This window comes from Carassius carassius, unplaced genomic scaffold (genome assembly GCF_963082965.1).
Source record: "Carassius carassius unplaced genomic scaffold, fCarCar2.1 SCAFFOLD_91, whole genome shotgun sequence".
In the NCBI taxonomy this organism is placed as follows: Eukaryota; Metazoa; Chordata; class Actinopteri; order Cypriniformes; family Cyprinidae; genus Carassius; species Carassius carassius.
The window spans coordinates 11,953-17,928 of NW_026775177.1; positions in this window are offsets into that span (position 1 = coordinate 11,953).

The window sequence follows — 5,976 nt, forward strand, 5'->3', positions numbered from 1 at the left end:
TCGTTCAATAGGGTGCCAGATTACTATAGAGCCTTCCAGGCGAAAACCCGGCTAAAACACACCGTAAACGAGTCTTAATATGTAGCGGAAAAACACCCAATCTGGCAACACCAGCCACCAGTGTCGCACCGCCGTCCGCCGCATGCGTGACGCGTCATCAAAAAAAAAAAACAGCAAACGACAGCAGCATGTAGCAAGAAGGCGTATATGATCATTTAAAAGAATTTTATGATGTTTATGACAAGGTCGGTGAGAATGGGAGACAAAGCATTAAAGCAACAATGGGGAAATGCTGTCCCCTCAATGCTAATGTAAACCCTGGTTGGATAAGGATTCAAAATTGGATATGAAGATGAAATCTGACGCATAGCTTCATTGTTAAAACTGATAAAATAATTGCGGTCTGTGATTCTATATGGGCTGTGGCAATAATTTTGAAAAATAATAGCTCGCAAGGTATGGAAAAAAAGAACTATGAACTAGTTCATTTTTGGAACTGTGAACTTTAGTTCAAAATTTTGTAGTTTGAACTATGAACTGGTCTAGTTCATTTTAAAATTTGTGAATTGAACTTTGAACTAGTTCATGTAGAAAGTGAACTTTCCCAACACTGCCAATATGTGCACCTCATTATTCTATTAGGCTACATTATAAGACAGTATAGGCTACAATAATAACATATTGAGAGTAAATTATAATTGTTATTTACAAATGATTAAATGGACACCGCCCCTACAACTAGCCCTAGCCTTACACAATATCCACGTTATTTTCCACTTTTCGATAATTTCGTTGAGTTTTATTTAAAAAAAAAAGCTCGGCAGAAGGCGGAATCGAACCGGATCCGTCGCGTCAAAAAACAAAACAAATGCTTTGTGCTTTACCATCTGCGCCACAGAATACAACAGAAGACTCATGTCTTTTTATATTATTGTTTAACACTACCAGACGTTGGTAGGCAGACTTAAATAGGCTGTGCCTAAATAAAAATAAAAATAATTATAAAAAATAGCCTACAGGAGCATTTTATTTTCACTAGAGGGCAATCGAATGTGCCCATTCTCTGTTGGACTCTTTACCTTGTCGTCTATCCTCCATAAACATTCATAAAGGGTTGGACTCGTCATTAAATTATGCACATATCCAAAAAGGGGTTCATTGATATGCACATATCCAAAAAGGAATTAATGATATCTTAAATTACAATTTTTACTAATGAAAATGCAATTTTAACATGTAAGAATTAAGTTACTGATATCAAGAATTAAGTAATTTTATTTTTGATATGATAAACTTATTACTGCGAGTGATGACGTCATTGTTGCTATCAAGAATACGTGTTGTTACTAGTGGAAATGTAATTGTTGATATCAAGAATTCAGTTATTGATATCAACAATTAAATGATATCATGTTTAAATGTTAAAACGGCGCAAAAAACTATTACAGATATCAAAATGCATTTGTTACTAGTTACAATTCTAAATTCACATATCAGCTTTGTATTTCTTACTTGTAGAAATATAATTTTTGATATCAACAATGAAATTTTTACTAGTAAAAATGTGAATTATTGAGATGATGAATTTAGTTGTTACTAGTTGAAATGTTAATTCTTGATATCAAAAAATGTAATTGTTACTAGTGACACTGTTCATTGAATGTGGCAAAAGTAAACGGTCTCTCAAAGAGCAAATCAGAAGAGAGAAGCGGGGTCAGGAGAGCTCATTAGCGTTAAAGGAGACTTTGAAAAGAGCTATTTTTTTACAGGGTAAAAATTTGTTTTTTTACACTACCATTGTGAAATTTTAAACAAACTTTTCATTAAGACCCTTAAGAATAATATCAGCTTTTGGAAAATAGGCATTTTATGACCCCTTTAATTTTCTGTATTAAGAAGTCATTCAAGATCACGTTTCCCACAGAACAGGTCTCTACTTAAGGTTTTATTTAACAAACTAAATGGTCTTATGTTATTTATATGAAAGCATGTAAATTCTTTCTCCACATGTTAGTGTGTTTACAATTCTCCTCTGCTCTCTGAGTTCCCCCCCAATGCGCACAGACACATGCCCACACACACTCCTACCAAAAGCAAACGCAAAAATATCCTAAAAAATATCCCCCCAGCACTGTTAACCTAGGGGAAACACTGAGATACATACAACATGTGCAGAGTGGTGAATGCCAAGACTTTACTGTCAACCACATTGAATTGCTTTTATCTAAATTTGTATACTTTTCTATTTGCAGACGTCAGACCTTCAAGAAGAATTGATGAATTCTAAAAGAAGAGTCATTTTAAGTAACTTAAATAAACTGAAAACCGGTAATGCAAATCCCCCACTTGTGACCAAGCCTGAAGAGCTTCGTAAAGCGGTGGACACAAGTGGGGGGGAGCATTTTACAGAAAATGTGGATGAAAACATTGTTTGCAATAAAGATGTTGGAAAAAAGCTAAAGACAACCATAGAGGAAAACAAAGATCTGAAACTTCAAATTGCCGTCTTACGCAAGAGGATCAAGTACCTGGAAAGTCGACTTACAATTCAATGCACAAGAAAGAAATTTGAAAAAAAAAAGCACCAAGCCTCTGAGACCCAATTTGGTGAGTATTTCAGCTGGGGGTGGGTCATTTATTCTCATATAAAAAAGATGTGTTGGTAGGACTTTGTTTTACACTTCATGTACTTTCCTGTTACGTATATGGTAAATATCCTGTACTTAAAGGCAAGTGAGTGGTAACTCAAGGTACTTACATGAAGTGTATGTACATGCTAACAAATAAGAAACACTGCAGTACTTAACAGTTGTACATCAATGGTAATTATTTTGTACATACCCAAGTGTGTGTAAGAATGTTCACTTACAGTTAGTGCCCGCACATAGTAACTAATTAGATACTTTACTGTACTGACTAATGTATATACATGGTAAATATATAGAGCTTACGGTAGGGACAAGTAATTACAAACAGCCATGTCCTTGCAGTACCCATATATGGTAACTAATAAAACACATTACTGTACATACTAGTGATATTGTCAGGGAGTCAAGATTCCTTGTCTACTGTGTCACTGTCAGCTTCCTATCACTGGTTGAACAAAGAACTCCGTTAATACCGGCCATAACCTGCAAACCCAGCTGCTCACCTGGCACTCACCTGTTTCTCCAGTTCCTCATTCTGCTTCCCTCGATCTGCTCAATAAACCATCTGTTGAAGAATTACTATCCTTGTGTACTTTGTCTTCCACTGTCAGAAGACTACCTACAAACTGAGAATGGTGCTTCAAAACTCCAGCGGTGACAGAATTGAGAAAAAACCTTGGGAGAAACCAGGCTCAGTTGGGGGACCAGTTCTTTTCTGACCAGACGAAACCAGCAGTTCAATTCCAGGCTGCAGCAAAGTCAGATTGTGCCGAAGATTCATCTGTTTCCTGTGGTCTTGTCCTGGTGCTCCTCTGAGACAAGGTCTTTACAGGGGACTGCAGTGACCCTCTGATCTGGATACAGACTGGATCTGGTGGCTACGGTGACCTCGGAATAAGAGAGAAACAGACTAATATAAGCGTAGATGCCATTCTTCTAAGGATGTAGCAAGTACATCGGTGTAATGGGAAGTGTTCCCAGTTCCGGTTTACCTAATTAATACAGCCAAAATGTATCCGCTAATTTAAAAAAAATTGCATAAATTTATCAATCATCTTCAGTCCTGATTAAAACTACTAAATGTATAAAAAGAATCCAGGATTTGTACTCTCTAAAAGCCAAGTTCATAAATGATGTCACTGATTTCGGGGGAAAAAAACACAATATAAAAAGTGATTGTGGACTGGATATTTTTTACATTTTATCACAGTCTTGGGAATGTAAAAGATTAGCAACAACATTGGCTTTGATGCATTGTTAGTTTTTGTACAGGATCAGATTTGAATTTTTTTTCTCCTTCCATTAAATGTTCATGGCTGTTTTTGCCCCATTGACTTCCATTATATAGAATTTTTTTTATTAGGAACCAAACTGCAACAACAACTTCAACTGCAGCTCGCTGTCAAGCCCTTTTACATGTTGCTTGCTGCTCTTCTCACCATCAAATGACCAACATGATTGCATGCAAGTGTTTAAATCCACTGAACTTGTTTTTGTTTATTCTGTACTTCTCACCACCATTAAAAGACAGCAGGTGCATAAATAGACTTACTTTGTTATTGTTAGGTAAGTGCACAAAGGTCTCTCTCACACACATACACACACACACACACACACACACACACACATTTGATTATTTTATTTGGAATGACAAATACTAATTAGAACAACAGCATCCAAATATTCACAAAGAGCCTATTATGTTTCACCTGACAATAAAGACAATGCAAGTTGCAACCACATTCAAAGAGTATGGATAAAGGTGACATCGTCTTCTCCAAACATGCAGACTGCCTATGATTGCTGACACAGAACAATATCTGGCTGTTTGCTTAGAGGTCTTTTTACTCAGTCCAGCAATCTGCAAGCCTCTGACACATAATCTGTGCACATGTCCCAAGCTACCAAAAATAAGAATAATCAGTTTGATCCTGTAACCACACACTGCCAAAGCATTTGTTAATGACTGATACTTTAACATTTTCTCAGAAAAGCACAAATCCATGTAAAGATCAAAACAACAGCCCACTTCCAGGATCAGAATGTTCTTAGAAAGTTCATTGATGACTACGATGTCTGGAGTGTTTGGGTATTCCCTGAGAACACTTCTAAGAGAGCTTATATTATTATCATTCAAGTTTAAAAAACAGCTAATTTTAACAGTTTTGTTTGTATGTATTGCACTTTGTCCAGATACTTTGCGCAGTTCTTGAGCCGTTATGTTTACGATGCGATCATGACGCGCGATGTAAAGTGCTTTAAACGCGGGGCATCCGTTCAGTATATGCGCTGTGGATTCCATTATCTTATCGCTGTGTAGTAAGCAGAATGGTTCGTGGTGTTTTGGGTACCACAAAGAGAGGTTGTATTTGGTCGGGAGAGTTTGAAGCCGAGCTTTAATAACAAATTTTAAGATATCTTCGTTGATGGTTGAATTTTGTAACGCAGAGTGTGAGACTGTATGATCCGCGCTCTGCAGACATGCAAGTTTCCCTTGAAGACGCAGGTTAACCCAGTAATCGCGCTGTTGTGCTTGAAAGTATTGGAGGATTTCATACCTGCACGTCAGGCTATTCAACCTCTCACTGGTTCCAGTGTGATGGATAGATGCCTCAGCATACACATTAGGATCCATAATCTGCCCCTGACTGATATTCACCTGCTCCCCGCCAGTATGTGTCCAGTTCAGCTGTATGTTGTTATTGCTGCACAAATCATTCAGATCGGGCCAATCCGAACGTACTCCAAATCCCGTAGCTCTGGTCTCCAGCTTTCCGCTAGGTTTCTTCCGGAAACCGAGGAAACCTGGTTCTCCGTCTGCAGCATAGGGGACCTTACGTTTGCTCAGATCCAGCAACAGTGAGCCCCGGGCAACTTCACGAACTGTAGGGTCATCGTTATTCAACATATGCAGTAGATGCTTTACTCTAGTCGCTGTATAAATCCACTCAATGTTAGGGATCCCCAGTCCCCCTTCGGATTTATTCATAAAGAGAATACTTCTTGTTGTGTGTGTGTTAAGACTTAACCATTTTCTTACCAGCTGCACGGTCTTATTGTTCAGCTCCGTAAGATATTTTTTAGCAATGTGGACATTAGCAAACAGATGATGAATCTTGGAAAGAGCTATATCTCGAACGGCCTGGAGTTTCATACAGGTCGGTAGAGGACACTGATCTATCAAGTCTAGTCTGCTGGAGTATTCTTTGCAGATATCACTGACTTGCTCGTGCCATTCTCCTGCCACATAAAACATATGTCCTAAATAATTGTATGATTCGTGTCTTGAATAAACTCTAATTGTGCTTCCAGCCATTATGAATGATGG